This window comes from Equus asinus, chromosome 7 (genome assembly GCF_041296235.1).
Source record: "Equus asinus isolate D_3611 breed Donkey chromosome 7, EquAss-T2T_v2, whole genome shotgun sequence".
Lineage (NCBI taxonomy): Eukaryota > Metazoa > Chordata > Mammalia > Perissodactyla > Equidae > Equus > Equus asinus.
The window spans coordinates 14,585,008-14,605,810 of record NC_091796.1 but is presented as its reverse complement, the minus strand read 5'-3'; the positions used below and the strand labels follow the sequence as shown (position 1 = coordinate 14,605,810).

At 43.7% G+C, this 20,803-nt stretch overlaps 1 protein-coding gene across 2 annotated transcripts in view; it reads right to left on the bottom strand.

The window, feature by feature from the left end:
* Positions 1-20,803, bottom strand: part of BCL2 (BCL2 apoptosis regulator) — a 170,913-nt gene that overhangs the window by 63,234 nt on the left and 86,876 nt on the right. The gene's annotated exons all lie outside the window — the stretch shown is intronic.

The window sequence follows — 20,803 nt, the reverse complement described above, 5'->3', positions numbered from 1 at the left end:
AACGCACCCAAGGCAGCACATGAAAAGTTTCAGACAGCCAATAAATGTCAGTTCACTTTTCCTTTAGCTTTCGGCTTCTATGGTAATCCAAATTTTTAAAAAGCTAAGAGTTTAATTTTGGGGGCACATTTATTAACACCATCCAACGGCATACAAGCCTCAAAAGAGCTGGAATTTTTATCTGTTCAGCTGTATCTTCAGCACCCAGAAAAGTGCGTGTCCTATGGCAGGTGCTCAATGGTCACTGAGTGGGTGAATGAATGGGAGGTTATAGTGATATAAGGTGGAATTTGAAGGTCAATTATCCTGGATCAGCAGGAGGTCAATGATTCCCAAGAAAGTGGGAACCATTATATATAAGACTTGCCTTGAACTCAACTTCAGGCTAGCTGAGGGTCAGCCTGAGGAGGTCCTGGTGCCTTCAAGGCCACCTCTCCAGTCATCACCTCTTCTGGGCTGGGGCTGCCCCAACATCAGAGTCATTGGGAATTGACCAGAATGACCCCAGAACAGAAGAAAACATCATGCTAGGGAATAGAAACCTAGCTTGGTCCGAAAGCTGGAGATCAGGAGCTGGTTCTGCCACCAACGCACTCTGTGGTTTTGGGTAAGTCATTTAATATTTGGTCAAGAAGGCCTTGGTTTCACCATGTTTAAATGATCAACACTGGCCTGTTTTATCTCTAAAAGTTCAAAAGTCCCATGCCTGGACTATGGCAGTCCAGGCCGGTATCCATCCACATGGTCTTGCTGTTGTGAAAAATTACCTATGTAGAAACCACAGATGATAATACGGGGAGAAAATAAGGAAGAAAAAGTCACTCCTTCACCCTCTTTTCAAGAACTACTGCTCACAATTGCTCACATCTGGCACGCCTCAATGGTAATCATTTGCAAGGTTCAAAAACATTGAACCTTGAAAGTGAAATAAGGAGCTTTATCTTCAAAAGGAAAATTAAAGTCCTGGAGTAGACCACTGGGACCTTTTTATTACACCTGGATAATGGCAGGTATTATTACTCTCTCCAGCAGCATGTTTTTATGACTAGGCTAACACATACCCTTAGGCTGTAAAACCGTGCTTTCGGATAGAACACGTTGATTCAGATATAAAATAAAATACTGTTTGTACGGTACGTTTTTAATGAAAAGTCTAAAAACACATCTATTTAACAAACCTCTATTTTTATAGAGCCTGCCTGAAAAAGCCTGCTTTTACAAAAAATCTAACTATGGGTGGTCTCACGCCCAGAAGTGGCACAAGAATCCTTTGTCAAACCATGTCAAGAAACATGTCTTAATTTTTGGTATGGAAAATGTGGTCACCATAATTATAAGCCAGAGAAAGTAAAGAGTTTTTAAAATCCTGTGCAAGAGAGGAGTAATAATTCATGAGCATTCGATAAATCTGTAATTTAACCAGCTTTTAGGTATGTAGTAATCAACATTAAAATTACAGCGCTTGACAATTTTCTATTTTACCTTACGGCTATCTGTCGAAGTGTCTTATTTCCTCGTTGAGACTTAAGCTCCTTGAGAATCAATGCCGTGTTTCCCACGTCCCTATAACTCTATGGAACCTGCGACATGGTTTGTGTTTTGTCTTCAATGAACCACAAAGAATGTCTCAGGAACAACCTCAGGAAAATCAGGCGAGAAATAATTCAGGCTAAGAGGAAATCAATGTGTAACTTGTTTAAGAACTATTCTCTTAGGCTTCAAGACATTTCAAATATACACTTTAAAAGGTTCAGTGATGGAAAAAGTTCATTTGTGCAGGTTTTGAAACGGGATTTGGCCAAGTCAGCACTAATTAAGTGGAGATAAAGGGGGAGGGGGAGGGTTTCGTTGTGTGACTTAGTCACTTGGTTACTAAAACCTTTCTCCCGATTGAAAGGCATCATCCGGGGTTGAAATAGGCATATTGGAGGAGATACAGCATGATTGCTTCTCCCTCTATATGGCCTTTTCAGGCCTTGAAATGAAAAGATCAAAGCCAAAAGGGCCTATGGAAAATTAATGAGAGCTGAGCACCACATGCAGTTAATATGCTTAGTTAACTCAGGCAGCAAGAGGCAGGCCTTTCTCACACAGAGGAAAACACAAACACCTTTCCGGAAGGCCAGGGCCGAGGCGGACTTGACCTTTCCTACACCTGGAAGCATTAGGGCCACGGTTCCCTCTCAGCTTGGATTTCCGACATTTCTCAAATGTCTTAATTCCATATTGCAACCTACTTTTCCTCTAATTCTTAGCATATATGTCAGAAATCCCAATATGTTAGCATCTAAACTCCATCTCCCAGGCTGGACCCCACAATCAGAAGCGGCAAAAACCAATTCTTCAAAATCTATCTTCTTCACTTGTGAGTTCTTGGAACAGAAAATAGGATGATTATGAACACAGGTGAGAAAAAGCAATGTTTTCCTGCAAGGGTAACAAAGTCATGGCTAAGTGACACGTGGCTGCCAAGTTCCTTGGGTTGCAATAGATTTGAACGTGTCCCCAAGGGGTTGGCTGCTTCTAAGGACGCTACAGTAACCAAGAGCATGACCTTCACAGTCCAAGTTGGGCTCAACCCCAGCCTGTCCCTTCAGACCTGTGCCATCACTGACAGAGCATTCTCTGAGCTCCGGCTGCCTCGTCTGAAAATGAGGAAGATGCTCATATCTGCTAGTGGTTTTCAGGACTCAGACAGTGCAAGTCAGGCACTTAGCACCGTGTCTGTCATGTGGTGAGAACTCACTACCTGGTGGCTATTTCTGTTATCATCTTCTGCAGCAATCTGTCCTGCTCGAAACGTGCAGGATGCAACTGCATGCCGAACTCTTCCTGCATTTTCTGTGAAGTTCCTCCAGGAGCAGCTGCCGCAGAGCAATAGTGCTGGGAGGCGGCAAATCACCTCTAGAGTTGGCCTTTTGCACGCTCACATCTGGTAAATCAGGGGAACCAACACCAAGAGCGACAGAGAGAAAGGAGAGGAGGAGGGAGGGAAAGAGCGGGGAGAGAGGAGGGGGGAGGGAGGAAAGTTTTCATGAGATACTGTAACAGTCAACCTCTCATCCTCATCCTTCTCCAGTCATCATCAAACATTTTAAATTCAAATGAAAACCATCATCAGGCAGATAGGGAGAAAGGCGGAGTTGGTAAGACTGCATTCTTTCGTTGGCAAGTGAGAGTAGACAAGAAGTACAAACAGGAAAGACTCAAGTTCAATTGGTCTGTCTTCCTCAGTCTGGTGTGGGATTTTATCCATGGAAAATCTCTGCGTTTTTTTAATACTGGGTCATAAGGTGGATTTTACTTGAGCTTTTCGGGTTATTTGGTCTCTATTTTGTAAGAAAGTAGTTATGTTTCCTTTAACAACAAAGCAAAGTAGTTTCAGGTTGAGAAAGGAGAATTGTGACACCGAAGGAAGAAGGTTTAGCATGACAATGCTGTGTACCTGCATATATGCCAACCATACACAGACACACACACACAGAGACACATAGAGGTACACACACAGACACACACAGAGACACATGGACACACACAGACACACAGAGGCACCCACATAGACACACACACAGAAACATACAGGTACACACACAGAGACACACACAAACACACACAGAGACACACATAGGTACATACACAGACATACACAAACACACAGAGACACATATAGGTACACACACAGACACACACATAGACACACAGAGGCACCCACATTGACACACACAGAGAAACATACAGGTACACACACACACAGAAACACACACAGAGACACACATAGGCACACACACAGATACACACAGAGACACACACACACATACTGATAGATACACACATGCACGCCTCCTAGCTAGGCCCGTCCCACCTCCCATGTGGTGTGGGTAACAGAATCTCTTATCTCCCCTCCCCTTTTTATAAGAAAATCCTGACATTTCCAACCACTTACAGGGTAAATACGGTAGTAAGTACCAAAACCAAAACAATAACAACAAAGCAACAACACCCAAAAAAGCACCATTTCAAGCAAGTAGGCCTCCAGTGACATTTTCAAGGATCAATTGAAAATCCTTACTGTTGGAGAAGTACGTCTCTGTTTTCAAACATGTTCCCATTTTGTTTGTTTGGGTTTATTTTTGCCTTCGTTCTACAGGAAGCCTCACAGATGACAGGGTGATTTAATTCTGCACAAACCTTGCCTCCCTAAATTCTTAGAATGTAGATAGATACCACTACCGGTATTCTTAGAGTCAGAGCTACACAGCCTCCCACACCAGCTATAGTGAAATAGAACCCACATTTCATTGGGATCCCTCCTTCTAGTTATTCGCAGGTTTTTCTTTACAACACAGGAAACCAAATATGAGGGCAGTGCTACAGATATTTATAAATGGTCTTCTAAAGTGGTCTCAGCGGCCGGCAGAACAATAACTGATTTATATCCCAAAACAGGAGATAATGACTTTCCCCTTACACTTTGTAGAGGAAAGCAAGATTCTAGACACTCTTTTGTCAGGTGTCAAAATTTCTTCATGACAACAGATCCTGTTGCATCTGTGAAAGGACTTACAAAATCTTTTCCTACCATCCCAGGTGGCAAGACAGTCAAGAGCCAAAGATGATAGAGAATTGACAGTGGACCACGTAATGAAAGAAAAATTAAGCTTTGAACGAAGACATGGCATTCACATGAAGCTGCTACTGAGCTTGAAGCACCAAGAGGGGTGTCTGGACAAGTCAGGCACCTCTGCGGGACGTGGGCAGCAGGCAAGCAGCCCTGCAGAGGAATCAAGGGAAAGACTGGGGTCTCTTCCTTAATGACTTCTGCTCCTGCTGCGACCCTGACATCCACTTCACCAACGTGCACAGAAGGATCACTCTCAGCCTCAGGCCAAATGTTCCCGCCCAGGCTCTCTACCCCTTGAGCATATCACAAACCACTGCAAGAAAAGTCCAAGGTTTTCATCTAACGCTGACATTCAAGACTTTTTGTAAGATGTCTTGAAACCCAGATTCCTGAAAGTCTTTCAAAAGACGCTAACCAATTCATCCTCATAAACCCCTCTTTTCCCACTGCCCCCAACACGGTATACCTGGGGTGACTGTGTAAGATTAAGATATAAGTAGATTAGGGGCTGGCCTGGTGGTGCAGCAGTTAAATTCACACTTGCTCCTTCTCGGCGGCCCAGGGTTCGCCAGTTCTGATCCCGGGTGCGGACATGGCACCGCTTGGCACGCCATGCTGTGGTAGGCGTCCCACATATAAAGTAGAGGAAGATGGGCACGGTTGTTAGCTCTGGGCCAGTCTTCCTCAGCAAAAAAAGGAGGATTGGCAGCAGTTAGCTCAGGGCTAATCTTACTCAAAAAAAAAAAAGATAGAAGTAAATTAAGTGGATGATTCTATGTGACCTCACTGAATGAGTGGTTTTTGAGTCGGTTTCCTTAAAAAGGAAATTCACTCATTCATTCACTTAACATTCATTGGAATATTGGCAGCACAATTTTATGACGACTAACTTTACTAAGATTTAGAAGACCTGGCTCTGCCACTAACCAGGAAAACAACTTAAGGCATTTACGTAAACTTATCGTGCCTCAGTTTACTTATCTCTGAAATGGGGAGGCCTGGACAAGATGGTTTCTAAGGTTGGTTCAGCCTTAGCATTTGGGGACTACATACTTATGTGGAGTCTACTCTATAAGACACCCTGCTGGTGCCACAGGGAGGCAAGAAGGCAAAGACATGGGCTTGACCTCATCCTGTTTACAGTGCATCGCTCGGCTTTCCAAACTTCCATCCTAGGTTACTTTGACTAGGCATCAAATTTCCATCTTTCTTTAAATGTACGCCTCTCTTCGATGTTTAGAGATTTTTAGCCAAACAGGGCCCACTCCTATTTGAAACCCCTCATTCAGGGGCCTCAGCCTCCCTCCGTTCACCTGCACTTCCCATTTCTTCTGCAGCCTGGTTTTTGTGGCACCAGCACCATCAGGAGGTCTCTCAACAAAGACTGCGTGGGCCTGAGCTGCCCTGCTTTGGGAATTCTACAAAGTATGGTGATTCCTGATCCATGCAGCCTGCCTCGTTCCCCAAAGTGGATCCTTTCTCCTCTCTCCTGCCTCAAGAACAAGCATCCTGGCCTGCAGCCTGCAGCCTGGGAAGAGACCTGTTTTAAAATCTGTGCATGTAGGACCTGTCAACATCCAGGCTCAGGCAAACAGGCTGCCCTTGGGCAGAACAGCTTTGCTAATCAATCACGCTTCAGGGAAGAGGGTGGTTTGTACGCGCGCCCACTTTGCCGTGACCAAGCCCCTATGAAAATATCTGAGTGTGAATGAAAAAAAGAAAACAGTTTACTTTCCATGTCCACTGCAGGAAGGCCAAGACAAAGGTTTATTTAAAAATATCTCCTCTTTTCTGAAGGCTGAAAGCAAGCCTGTGGGCTTAAAGAGAATTCCACTTTCAAGATTTGCTACTGACTAAGATCAGGAAACAGCGTGCTCAGCTTGGACAGCGATGTCACATGCAAAACAAGAGAAAGCTTTAGGGATGTTCCCAAGTATTCAAAAATTAAAAACAAACTATTTCTAATTTTTTTTTGCTGAGGAAGATTCGATCTGAGCTAATATCCATGCTAATCTTCCTCTATTTCTTAGTATGTGGGCTGCCAGCATAGCATGGCCGCTAACACAGAGGTGTTGGTCTGCGCCTGCGAAGCAAATGCAGGCCGCCAAAGCGCAGTGTGCCAAACTTAACCACTAGGCCACTTGGGCTGGCCCTATTTCTAATTTTTTATAAAGATCCCCCTGAGAAGATATCACTTGTGATTGTGATGTATTAGCGTGGCAATTAGCAAGTAGAGAAAATTAACGTCATTTGAAGCTAAGCTAAGATACAAGACACGGTCTATACTAATGAGACGCAGTTAACGAGAAGAGGTCAAGTTTGTTGTCACAAGGCTGGGTATGTATCCTGGCTATAACCCGCAAATTGGGGCAAGTTATATAACTTCTTTAAGTCTCAAAAAAACCCCACGCGCACACACATACATACACACACACACACACACACACACACACACACAGACGTAATGGGGCCAATTATACCTTCAACTCATAGTCTTGTGAGAATTAAGTGAGATACTATAAGCAAACCGCTTCTATACTGTAAACAATAGAAATGTAAAGCATTGTTATAATAACAGATATAGTCATTCAAATACATCTTACTCTAGTAAACGTTATTTTATTTCTAGTATAGCTTTTGTCTTTTTTGTTATTTCAGGAATGAGTTTCTAATTCCTTCAACTTATGTGCATTTCCTATGTAAATTCTTTTCACATTTTCAAAGCTCGTGCACAAGTGACAGAAGAACATAAGCTTAAAATAACCAGAGAAATAGCACCACAGAAATAGAATAGATAGATAATGTAAAAAGCATTTACCCTTTGCCCCAGCAACCCACTTCTGGTAATTTATCCTGCCCACGTATGAACTGACTAATGAACAAGGTTATCTAATAGAGCATTATTTGTAATACCAAGAGATTGGAAATAACCGGGTGTCCATCACTAGGGGTAGGTAATTAAGCATGTGTAGTTGACAGTTACATAACGACCTCCAATGAATCATCCGGCCCGGTGTTCACTCCATTATGTAGGTCCTTCCCACATAGCCGCTGGGTTTGGTCCTATGACCTGTTGTGGTAATGGAACATTAGCAAACGTGATGCAAGCAGAGGCTTAATAAGCCCTTTTGCACTGGGGCATACTCCCTCTCTGCTTTTGGAATCCAGTCACCATATGAAGAACCCTGGGCTAGCCTCCTGGAGACACATATTCCAGCTCCTGGCCAGAATCCACCACCGATCTGTGAGTGAAGGCTTCTTGGACCATCTAGCCCCAGCCAAGCTGCCAGTGACCTCACCCATAGGAGTAAATCCATGTGAAAGCGGAAGAAAACCACCCAGTTGACCCAGATCCACATAGCTCACCCATAGAATTGTGAATAATAAAACTGTTGTGCTAAGCCACTAAGTTATGGAGCAGCAATAGATAACTGATATACCCCGATATCTCCAAAACAATGAATGAGTAGGAAGGTAGCTTGCTACCTACGAAGAAAGAAAAAGGATGCACTCGGTGTACTGACACGCTAAGGTCTCCAAGACACACCATTAAATTAAGAGGCCAAGTGAAGAACAAGGCAAATATTATGCTGCCTTTTGCGTAAAAAAGGGGAACATTTAAAAATATATATATTTATTTTGCATGAAGAAACACTGGATATATACTCAAGAAATTAACATACATAGTTACCTGTTTCAATGGAGTAAGGGAGGAATGAATTGGGTAGATGCGGACAGGGTGGAATACCTTGCTAAACTGTCTCAATATATGAACCATATGAATATATTACCTATTCAAAAATAGTACTTTTAAAAAGTGAAAAACCAGAGTAATACAAGATGGAAATGACGAAGACTGAAAAAAGTTGAATTTCAAACTGATTATTATAATTCTACCAAGACACTATCCTTGATAACGGCCTTCCTTTGAACTGAAAGAATCTTCTCTTTGTAACAATATAGTTATTTGCATATACGTGTTTATATTCCCTGCTAGACTGTAAGAGCCTTCAGAGCAGCGACCACGTCTCATGCATTTTTGTTTCTTCTGCAGCCGACAAGCAGAGTGCAGAGCAGAGTAAGCATGTAATAAACAGCTGAGTCAAAGTAAAAGTCTCCATTGCTAATGCTGGTGAGTTCTGCAAAGTCTTCAACAGCCTAACTTCTTCCATCTGTACACACACTCCACACACCAGCTTTGAGGAAAATGGTGAGAACTCACTATGATCTGGGCCTTGCTTCTCTCAGAAATGTACTCAACTCCTGGGCAGTGTATATACAAAAGCTAAATTTGAATGCCACGAAAGGAAAAAAAGCAAAACAAACTCCCCCATTTAGAAAGAAAACAACAACACCCATTTGACTAGAGGAAGTCTAGAAAAAGAAAGATCTTTTATTATTTCTCATAACTAGCAAATTTCACTTCTGTGGTTGACTAAGCAGCAGCCTGCAGCAAACTAACTCTGCAAAGCAAAGTGAGCGATCCAGTGAGGTGGCTGCGGGAGTGGAGGGCCAGAGGCTCTCTCCCAGCCTCCAGCCTCTGGAGAAGTCGGCGCTCAGGCCACTGAGGAGAGTTTGTCTGCTACGACTCTAGCATTTCTAGGAAAGAGGAGGCCACAGCTTTCTTCATAACCCACTTTGGGGCTTGACAATTCTCACCAGAAATCCTCCCTCACTTTGAACCTGTACCTTTCCGATTGTGCCTTACCCTCTTCCTCTCTATTACAGTTTGCTGTCTCCATGTCTGACCCCTATGAAAGCTTAACCTCTTTGAGGAGGAAGTCTGGGTCACCTCCACGGCTGTGTCCACAGCTCTCCCCCCTGGACGTGCTTGGCCAGCAAGCAGAGCCTCCCACCCCTGTGCATCCTGGACTGCGCTACCCAAAAACATTATGCGGCCTTGGCACTGTCTGCGCTCCATTAACACACACAACACAAGAGCCGTGGGCAATAACGAGGTAGGCAGTAAGCCCTCACCACCTTCGTCTCTCCCACATCAAATAATACCAATTCCTGAATTTCCCTCCTTGATGTCATTTCCCAATTTTGTGGTCAGTTTCACTGTTCTCTGCAGGGCTGCACTTCTTCCTCCACAGCTACGACAGCGGGACTGTCATTGCTGGGATCACCGTTTGGAAGTTCTGCAAGGTGAAGACAGTAGGAAAGCTGAGGTTGACAAGCTAAAATCCAGGTATGCTTTTGCAACAACAGATCAATGAGCATTGATTATGTGCCTACTGTGTGCAGGGAGCTGGGTTAGATGCTGTCAGAGATATGAAAAAGTAAGCATCACTCTGCCACTTAATAAGAGGGACATTGATAAGACAGGATTTAAAGAGCATGATGTTGACTTGGATATGCAGAGCTCATTGGAAGGGCTAAGGCAGGTGGGTGGCCATCAGTACCAGGTAGGACAGAGACAGTGGGAATGGTGAAGAAGGAAAGAATCGAAGAGCAGGAGAGCGGAAGCCTGAACGCGCTTCCTGGACACAGAGAAAGAAGGGGAGGATGACCTAGGAAGGTTTCCAGATTCGGAGTCTAGAAAAAAAGTAAACTTGAGCCATTCCTGACAGAGGTAGAGAGCGCTCATGGGGAGCTGGTTGGCCTGAGGACACACGGAATTTTGGAGAAAACAAGAGGAAATTCAGCACTAAACTTCAGATGAGAAATAGGACTGGGAATATACTTTTATGACTGATATCATGAGGAAAAAAGCCTTTCTGAAGAAGCAAGTGCACAGAGGAGAAGAGAAGAAGGGAATGGCCTGGGGACCACTCCGAGTGCTCAGAGTTATGGTGGAGAACGAGGGAGAAGTGCAGAGAGGCAGTGTGACCAGCATGTGGGTGCCGGGAGTCCCTACAGGGCAGGGGCTCACCCCACTCATCTTTGCATAGATGCATGCAACTGAGCGCAGCTCAGGCCTCCAGCAGGTGCTACCTAAATGTCTGGTAAATGTTTATAGAGGGAAATGGAAATGCGGTAGTCAGAGAAGCAGGAAGAAAACCAGAAATAAAGCCATGTTGCATAATTCAAAGGAGAAGAATAACTCTAAGGCGGTCAAGGGCTAACGCTACATGGAAAATTACAAGATTTCCTGAAGACCAAAGGAAATACCGAGGGTTCCAGGCTGCGGGTCCACCAGAGTGGTGGGGTGGGTGAACAGTGGTCATGGCAAATTCTGCTGCCATGGTAGAGTCTGCACAGACCCCTAGGGTGGCACTGCCTTATTTGGTATGAAAAAAGTCCCCAGGATTTATCATATTTTCAATTTAATTTCTGCCCTGTTTTAATTTTGACTGTGAGATCTGGAAACTTCAAATAAAAGTCTGAAAGGAAACTTGGGATATTCAAGCTTACACAGACTCCATTGACACTGTCTGGTTATTCTACCCTTGATTTTGGGAAAAGGAGAAACTGGCATGGAAATTACCTTTTTTTTTTTAAGATTAGCACCTGAGCTAACAACTGTTTTCAATCTTTTTTTTTTTTTCCTGCTTTATCTTCCCAAAACCCCCGTTCATGGTTGTATATCTTATTTGCAGGTCCTTCTAGTTGTGGAATGTGGGACGCCGCCTCAACGTGGCCTGACGAGCGGTGCCATGTCCGTGCCCAGGATCCGAACCCTGGGCTGCCACAGCGGAGCGTGTGAACTTAACCACTCGGCCACGGAGCCAGCCCCCCCCCCACTTTTATTTTTTAAAGATTGGCCCTGAGCTAACATCTGTTGCCGATCTCTTTTTTCTTCTCTCAGAGCCCCCTGGTACATAGTTGTGGGTCCTTCTAGTTCTGTTATGTGGGACACCACCTCAGCATGGCTTGATGAGCAGCGCTAGGTCCGCACCCAGGATCCAAATCGAATCGGCGAAACCCTGGGCCGCCGAAGTGGAGCGCACGAATTTGACCACTTGGCCATGGGGCCAGCCCTCAGGAATTACCTTTTTTAAAAAAAGACTATTCAAAGACACTGGAAGTTTATTTCACATCTGACGAAGGTACTTGATTAGAGGGACTCCTAACAAGAAGAACTGAAGATCTAAGTAAATACTCCCCATCTGCTCCTGGTCCCACCACCTGGTCATTATTCCTTCTGCTCCACTGGTAGGTTTCAGCCAACCAATTCTGTTTTATTTGTGCAAGTTGAGAGGCCACCTGTCGTGGAATACTCACACATTAAACAAAGTGAACATTTTTTATTTCTGTGCTTCCCATATGATTTTTTAAACACAAAGCACTCACTTTCACCTTAAGCAGATTTGAGAAATGCTGACTCTGAAGAACAGGTATAAACAAGGCAATCTTTTGTTTATGAAGATTGTTAACGACCCACTCCTGGAAGGACCCCTCCTTTCTCCCAACACTGGTGACTTAATCCATCCACAGTGTTTTGCTCATTTCCCTGGCTGTTATGGGCCAAAGTGGAGAAAAAAGGTTTTACAAGGGGACATGGTATATTTGTGCTAAAAACAGGCAGCACACAAATGAAGAGAAGGGAGCCCCAAAGAAACACCAGGTGCAGGGAACAGCGTGAGTCAAGGCAAAAGCGAGAGGAAGGAAAGTGTGCCATGTTTGGGGGACCGCGTATCCAGGGTGGGGTGCAGGGCAGAGTATGGGCCTGAGGACTGCAGCCAAGAAGGCTGGAAGAGCGGGGAAGGAGTCTTTGCGGAGGGCTTGAACCATCAGGCTAAGGAAGGCCGGCGTCTCCCGGAGAACTGGGCACCAGTGGAAGTTTGGAGCCAGGGAATATAAAGGTCACAGAGGCGCTCTGGCAGCACAGAGGAGAAGGAGCAAGCCCGCAGGCAGCCCTGTCAGCTGCACAGAGTGCTGTGGGAATGGACGCATGATGGGGTGACCTGACCTCCCCTGCTGACCCCGCTCCGACTGGTGCCCCACAGTAATGTTCTGGGTCTCCTGGAATTGGCATCAGTTCAGAGCCAGTGTCCGGTAATCCTCGAAAGGTCTAATTATTGCCTTCTCCTAGAGGCACAGTTACCCTGGTCGCTGGCTGTAGGTCCCTCTGGGAAAGGCTGGGTGAGAGATTAACAGCATAAATCTTTGGCAGTGCGGCAGGGTCCTTCCTCAAGGGGACCCAGCCTCTCCTTCACTCAAGGGGTTCTGGGTCTGTAAACTGGCTCAAGTCTGGAAATTCACTGAGGGGCCATGACTCTCTGGTTTTATGATTCAAGTTAGACTTATGTTCACTTGACCTGGAACCCTTCTGCTTACACAGATCAAGTAAGAATTCAGTAGACTGTCCATCATTTCATTTCTGGGAACACCAAGAGGACAGAGTTTGAAATGAAGGAACTGAGATGTTAGTGAGTGGATACAGAAGAAAGTGAGAAGATGGAACCAAACATTGACTGAGATGTGGGGACCAGGACGAGGTACCCCCAATACCAGACACTGGCAACATCGGGGGAGGGCTTGGTTTGGGGGAGGAAGAAGTGGGGCTGGGTTCAAAATGGTGGTGGATTACCCAAGAGGATGTGACCAGCAGAGAGTTGGAAATTTGGGATGGAAACAAGAAAACTCTCAGGTCCTGAGATAGGGGTTTTGGAACAACCTGCATACAAGTTGTAAGGTTTAGAGGGAGCAGAGGAGATCTCCAAGAGAGAGAAAAGAGAGAGAAGAGCTTAAGGCCTGTAGCGGGACCAATGTCTGGATTTACCCTAGTGGGAAAGGAAAGAAAAGCTGATGTGTTGGACAGAGATGGGCGGGTGAGCAAGGTCGGAGGAAGAATTAGGCTGTGTAATAGAAGCAAGAAGGTCCAGTGTTTAAAGAGAGATGTTTCCCTGGGTTCCAACTGTTATAGAAAAGTAAAACAGCATGGCTCTGGATGTCCTCAGAAATTGGTGTGTAATCCCCTTATAAGACAGCTGTTTTATTAGAGCGATAGAAACAGAAGACTCACAGGTGGGGTGGTGGGAAAGGGGAAGGGAGGTGAAGACGCGAGTTAAAGAGAGACGATCCAGGTTTTAAGAAGAAGTTTAAAAACATGGGGAGGAGAGATGATGGCAGTCCAAAGAGGAGCAGAATTAAAGGCAGTTTCTTCCAGGATTTGGGAGCCCTAGGTACACTTGTCGGTGGTGAAGGGGAGACAGTAAAGGTTCTGGAAGGCGAGAGATGGCTGGGCACCCCTGGAAGGGCCTGGGCTATTCGAATGGAGGACGAGAGGTAGAGAGGACAACATGAATGTACAGGAGATGACTCACAGAGGCCTCAGTGGGGAGGCCTCGGGGCTCACCCTGTGGTTATAATCTCAGTGGTGGGGGCGGGGGGGGGAGTGTGGACTTCAGGCCCAAGGAAGAATAATCTTCTATTTTTTACACAACAGTGAATGTAAGATTAGAGTTGAGTCTTTATTATCTTATCATTGGCTTAAAATTTCATTCTCATGTTATACTTTCCAAGAACGTCTCATTAAAACTTCCTTAATTCATAATGTTTCTCATCAGCAGTGAGTTCCTAGTCACAATTCTATGAGCAAATATATTAATTTAAATGCTTATTGCTCTTTTGTGAATGAAATACAAAGAAACTGAACTTCTAACTAATGAAAGACACTGGATTAAAAGATAATATTTTATCTGGGTTTCAGTTCAGTCATATGTCTCAGAAGGAGCTTATCTTGCCCATAAGCCTCCTACTCTCCTTTCAGTTCATTTTCCCCCTTGCCACTCATGCCGTGATGGAGTTTTTTATTTTCTTGCCATTCACTTCTGCAGGACTCTGCTAAATAAATCCAGTTGCTTCGAGCTTCATCCGACTTTGAAGATTTGGCTCCTCCCGTTGTCCTTGTAACCCACACACTGGATCCTCACTCGTGATTTGATTGTTCTCTGACCCAGTTCCGAATCTCCAGCCCTTCTCTTTACTTCAGTCCAGCTCATCCCAAGTAACAAGCTTTACCCTCACACGCTGCTGTTCTCCCTGTGTCCACTTGTCATCTTGTGGCCTATATTTCTTCACATCTTTCCACAGCCTTCAGGAAACTGCCTCTTGAGAGTGCCGGTCTTGTTCGCTCTTCGGAGCCCACAGAAGTCTCTGTGTGGCACCCTTCATTCCCAGTTTTAAGCCATCTACTTTTTTAAAGTGGTCCCTTTTAATTCTTAATTAAAATTCCCTTTGGTGGAGCACGGCAGCTTGGTAACCCCTGACTTTCTACATTTTCTTTTAGGGGCGTCTGGCTTCATTTTAGTCCCTCAGACACGTACCATGAAATAGGTACTTGACAACAATATATGTTGCTGATATATAGCTCTCTTTCTCTGGAATGTAAAATATCATGGCATTTGGCACTATTCTAACTTGGCCGCAGTCTCTGTCTCTACATAGCTAATGATGCATTTGCCCACAAGGCAGAGCCACACTATGTGAAGGCCCTTCTACAGATGCAGCAGGGTGAAGCTCTTAACTCATGAAAATCAGGAGACACCTCCTCTATGATCATCCTAGTCCCTGCACAGGTTGTATCAGAACGCAATCAGGTTTTATCAGAAATGTAATCCTTTTGTTGTATGGGGTGGGGGTGGATTGTAATGAATATGATAGTAGAATATGGCATTTCTAGTTACCCTATATTGTTAGGGGTAACTGGTTAGTGCCCCTAAAAATACTGCATTTAATAGTTTTGAAATTCTGAGCTTCTCCAAAAGAAAAGAGGAAAGGGAGGAAGTTATGATGCTGTTAACAGCCACATGAAGTAAGGTGTCCCATTTTAGAGATTAGAAAACCAAGACTAGAGAGTGTCTCTCATGGTAATAAGTGGCCACAAGCCACAACTGAGACCCAGGCATCTTAGGTCTGAATTCCGAGCTTTATCAAATATAGGTCCCCACTTTTCCATGAAGCATGAAAAAGTGGGAAAGGAGTTGCAGGAAGGAGGTGTGAGAGAGAAAGAATATATAGAAATTTCAAATTTGTTAAGATACATGTCCCCTAATTCATAGATTGCTCTTGATTGGGACTATGTGACCTGAATTCTTACAGGCAGTGAAAGGGAAAAGCAGGTAAACAGATTCAGGCAGACTGTATATGTTAATTTCCCTCTCCAAACGACAATGGTTGGTTTCAGATGCTCAAATAAAAATGAATGTAAAAACAGTAAAAGAGCCAAATCTCTTACTCTTGCAGCCAGTCGAAGCCACTTGGGTGCTTTTCTTGGCAAACATTCAAATGTCACACGCCAGCATCACATGCTTAATACTATTTTAGTCAATATGATTTGTGTTAAAGTCACCTGAACTGGGTGATTGTTTGATCTGATTATCACTGACAGGTCCTCGTATAACACCCCTCGCTGCTGACAAACTCACAAGAAAGACTTTAGTTAGGAAACTAGCATTTTCTTAGAAAAGGAAAAAAAAGCAGTTCTCAGTAAAAGAAAAACCACAGAGCTACCGCATTCAGACAAGTTGTACATATTAAACCACACGCGCACACACACGCACACACACACATCTCATCATACAATGTTTAGGTTTTGTCTAATCCACAAATGTGAGTAAATTCAGAATTAAGGTGTCGTCGACCAGAATCCTACTCCTGACTTTCCCTGACACTGAGAATATATTGAAGAATGATGAAACTATACTCTAAATTACCTCATTTGTTCTCCATACAGCTCTAACAACCCACAAGAATCCACAGGTTCTTTACTTAATAGGACACCGACAGCCAACATTCTTTCGCAGAACTGGTCAGAGTTGTCCCAGAGATCAAATCTATTTCTACTTCAAAGTACAGGGAAGCTCGGGCCCTCAGGGACTCAAGGTCCCAAAATGATGTCAGTTAAAAACATTAAAGGGAAGCGGGAAGAAGCTTTTCTGTCAGGTGGAGCCTCTCAACAGAAAAATCAGGGATGAAACAGCTAAGACAGGCCAATGACCTTGAGGTTGTACCCCAAGCGATGTGGGAGGGCAGGCTTGCAGGCCAAAAAATACAATCTCAATGGCAGGCAGTGGCTGCAAAAGCCAAGCCTCTTGGTGGGAAAGCTGAGCAACATAGAAGAAATTGAAGGGAGAGAGGCAAAAGGGATAAAGAAGAAAACTGAGAAGGACAACAGAAGTGGTGGCAGATATCGGCAGCCAGGATGAAGGCAGAAAGCACAGACAGTCCACGACTTAGAGGAAGACAGGCAGTGAGGACGGAAAGAGAACGGGACCCCGCTGCCACCTCAAAGGAGAAAAGCTAGGACAAACCTACTCGCACACTCAGGAGACGACCAACCCTTCCACCTGCTTCCCAACTTCTAACACCACACACAGTTAATCTGAAAGTGTTTAAAACAAAAACCATGTTCATGGGAACCCTCAGACAGATCTCACCTTGACATCCATCCACCTGCGTATATTCTCAAGGTTGACGCAAATGTTCAAAAGTTATGTGTGATGTGTGCTACCTTTCGAGTTCTGACAAAAGCTGTACAGAAGCAAATGAAAGCCGAGAGAGAAATTTCTAGCTGCCAAGCTAACCAAATAACGTCAAGTAAAAAAAAAAAATCATCCTAAAAATACAATAACATTTTAGGCCATAGGGTTCATCTCTATAAATATGACTTCCCCAGAACCCAACTCCAGTGAATCATGATCTCCTCTTAATGAATTCTCTTACATATATTACCATGATGGTCTTATTTTGGCCTCATATTTGTCTTGAAATTTTGGATTTCAAAGGACCCTGCCCCCCCCGCCCCAGCCTCGCCTGTAGTTTAGAGGCACTGCTCTTTGGAGGTGACAATGTCACAGCCACATGGCAGGATGCAGAGAAAGGTACTTTCATACACTGCTGGTGGAAATAGAAATTGCTGCACCATTTAGAAAGCAATTTGGAAATGTCTATCCAAATCTAAAAGTGCTGTCCACAATCAAGCCATCTCATGCCCATATCAGCACAGGGATGTTCATCACAGCATTGTTTATAGGAGAATCAGTCAACAAGCCACGCTCTAGTCAACCAAGGATTAGTACGCAGTCATGGAGAAGAAAGAATGGAGGAATTTCAATAATGTGTCACTGTCAAGTGAGTAAAAAGTAAGACGCAGAGAAGGACACATGATCTGAATTTTATAAAACAATGACAAAAATCACAACATATATGTGTGAATATTTATATCTATCTATCTATCTAAATGTTTGATATAATTGTATGAGCATGGAGTAAAGCATAGAAGGATATACACAAGGTTAATAACACTGGCAATCCGGGGGAGAGTGATTAGGGTGGAGGGAAAGAGAGGAGTGGGAGGAAAGAAACAAGTGAAAATGAAAGAAGATGTCAACCATAAAAACCACATGGATGCTATGATCTCATTTATAGGAAATCACGTTCTGTACTTAGGCACATGTATATAAACAGATTATGACAAACGGTCTACAAAATGCCAATGGTTTTTATTTCAGGATGTAGAGATGTTTTTGAAGATCATTTTTATTTTATTCCTTATATGTATTATTAAAAATATTTACAATCACATGTATTATTTATATAATCAGAAAAAATTCATTGTGGGTGAAATATGAGAAGTCCTATACAAGGCAATATAGGTCCCCAGAGCAGAAACAAGTAGAGAGATAAGGTTGTAAAGTCGGGCTGGGACCAGACTGAGAAGGTTCTCAGTGCTAGGCAAAGATGAGAGAAGAACAACTTATAGGATGTGTACCAACATCTTAACAATATGCTGGGTTTTCGTGGTAGATTATGAGTCATTTTTTTCTTTTGCGCTTTTCTCTATTTTCCAGATTTTCTGAAAAAACTATATCTTGCTTCTGTAATCAAAACAAAAACATTGTTTAAAAAATTATGCCATGAAGGTTTTTAAGTGGGAGAGGGTAATCATCAAAGTCACATTTTAGGATACTGTGTGGGGGCCTCCACAGGCCACATGACATTAAAACCCATTTATGAAGCAGTAGTGTCAGCGTTGAGAAGAAAAGGCACCAAATAAAGAGGAAATGGTGGAAATAGGAAGGAACATAGTGGGCCTCAGGCGTTCTCTAAATAAAGGGATGAATAAGTGAAACATTGCTGAAGAAGAACTGCTGAGTCTCAGCAGCATTCGCATAGTTTATATAGATGTCTGCAAAAACACAGCCAAACATCAAAATCAGTTGCTTTGATCCCAAAATTACAGAGAACTGTAATTGTTTTAGAGACCGGCCCATTTTTAATAACAAGTCGCTAAATGCAGCCACATCTTGGAACCCATATCAAGGAAAGGTGCAACACCCAAGGGAAAAGACAAAATAAGTGGGAGAAACCAAAGAAGATGAAGAGAAATGATGTGATAAGACGCTGTAAAAGCTTTCCTCCACCCAGAAAAGCCATGCCCCATTGACAAGCACTGCATCAAACAAACACTGGGATTTTGTAGATCAAATAAAGCTATTCCCAGGTAACTTCTGGCTTGCATTTATTTTATACTGTAGCCAGCCTACCAAGTTTATGATCACTGCTAGGAGAAAATACAGTTTTTATTCAATTGTGGTTTGCCTTTTTCTAAAAGTTGTCACATTCTGAGAACTCCCTTTCATTAGAAGTATTCAGGAAAAGGATGGGTGGCACCGTGCTGAAGAAAGTGGCCATAGCAGGCTTCCAAGAACTTCCCAGCTTTAAGATTCTGATTCAAGATGAGACATCACACCAACTGCCAGATTTTACACCTTCTCTCTCAGATGCTCCAGCTGAGTAGTTTACTAAATAAACTGTGTTTATGTTTTCTGGCATTCCTGAAGCAGATGTAATACAACCAAAGGGAAACAATTTTAGTAATGTAATTCATGCATTGCCATCTAAACACCACGTAATCACGAAACTAAAATGTTTACCCAATAATCAAAGACTGAGGCAAAGAAACCAAAAGACATTTTGTAAGACAAAGTACTGGCCAGTACTTCCAATAAAAGGATTTATTGAGTTATCCTGAAATGGCCCTTCAGAAAAAGTCAATGTGGCTTGGTTTCTAATCACACAAAGGATTGCTCTGCTATTATTCCAATGGTCAGAAAAAAATGTAGGAGGAATTAGGTTAGTTTTCATAGAGAAACAGGGTTCTCTTGATGGAGTTTCAGGATAGGCTTGTCAGAAAATGAGCAAACAACCTCCTCCAGATGAACATCTCCCCCCACCGACCCCACTCACTCACAACCTTTCTCCACATGTGGAAACTACCTCCAGTGTCAATCAGTGTCCTTCTCATTGTCTATACGCATGGTGTGTTCGCTTCTGCCTTCTCCCCTGCTATTCCCTCTGTCTCAGTATGGCCTCTTCATCAGCCCAATTCTCTCTCTTCCTCCAAATCTGGCTCAAAGCTCACCTCTCCTCTGTCTGCCATCAACAGATTCTGATCTTCCATTCTTTCTGAGTTCTCTCCTGCTTTGTACACTCAACACGAAATAATTAGCAAGTTTGTTGACAAGAACAGTTTCAATGAATGATTCCTACCAGATCTTCTAAAACCCGTGTTATGGCACAGTGGGGAGAAAGGGAAAGCTCCTTCCTCCCTTTCTTTTTTTTTCTTCCTTCCTTTCTGTTCTTCCTTCCTTCAATTTTAGTGTTTGCTGAATGCCTCCTTTATGCAAAGCACTGTCCAAGGGTTTTTCATCTCCTCACAAACCTCCCTAGAAATCAAGAGCTCTCTACTAGTCGAATTGTGCTCCTCCCCAGCCTTCCAGGGTCTTTTCACGGTGTCACCGTCTGCTCAGTCCCTCGGTGCTGTCTTTGGTTCTTCTCTCCTCCTCAGCCTTACTTCCAGCCAACTGCCAATTCTGGATCTCCTATCTGCCTCCTCCTTTTTATTTTTCTGCCTTTATATCTCCCCTAAACACCAAAGCCTCTTCATAACTGGTCTCCCTCCTTCTCGTCTCCCTGCCACCAGGTTATCATTGTAGCACATGAGTTGGTTGCTATCACTGCATGCATCCAAAACTTGATGTGATTCCTGTTGTCTACATAATATAACTCAGTTCCCTAGTTTGACATTAAAGGGCATTTGCCTTTCCCATCCCACCACGTATTGAAGCTTATCTTCCAAGCAGACAGGACTTCATCTCATTCCCCCACATACCACAAATGTACTCTTACAGGTTTTTGTTTGTGCTGTTTTCACTGTGTGAAATGGGCTTCTCCCACCTCTGTCCTACAGTAAAATCCTACTTTTCAAGTCCAGCTCAAATGCCCACCTAA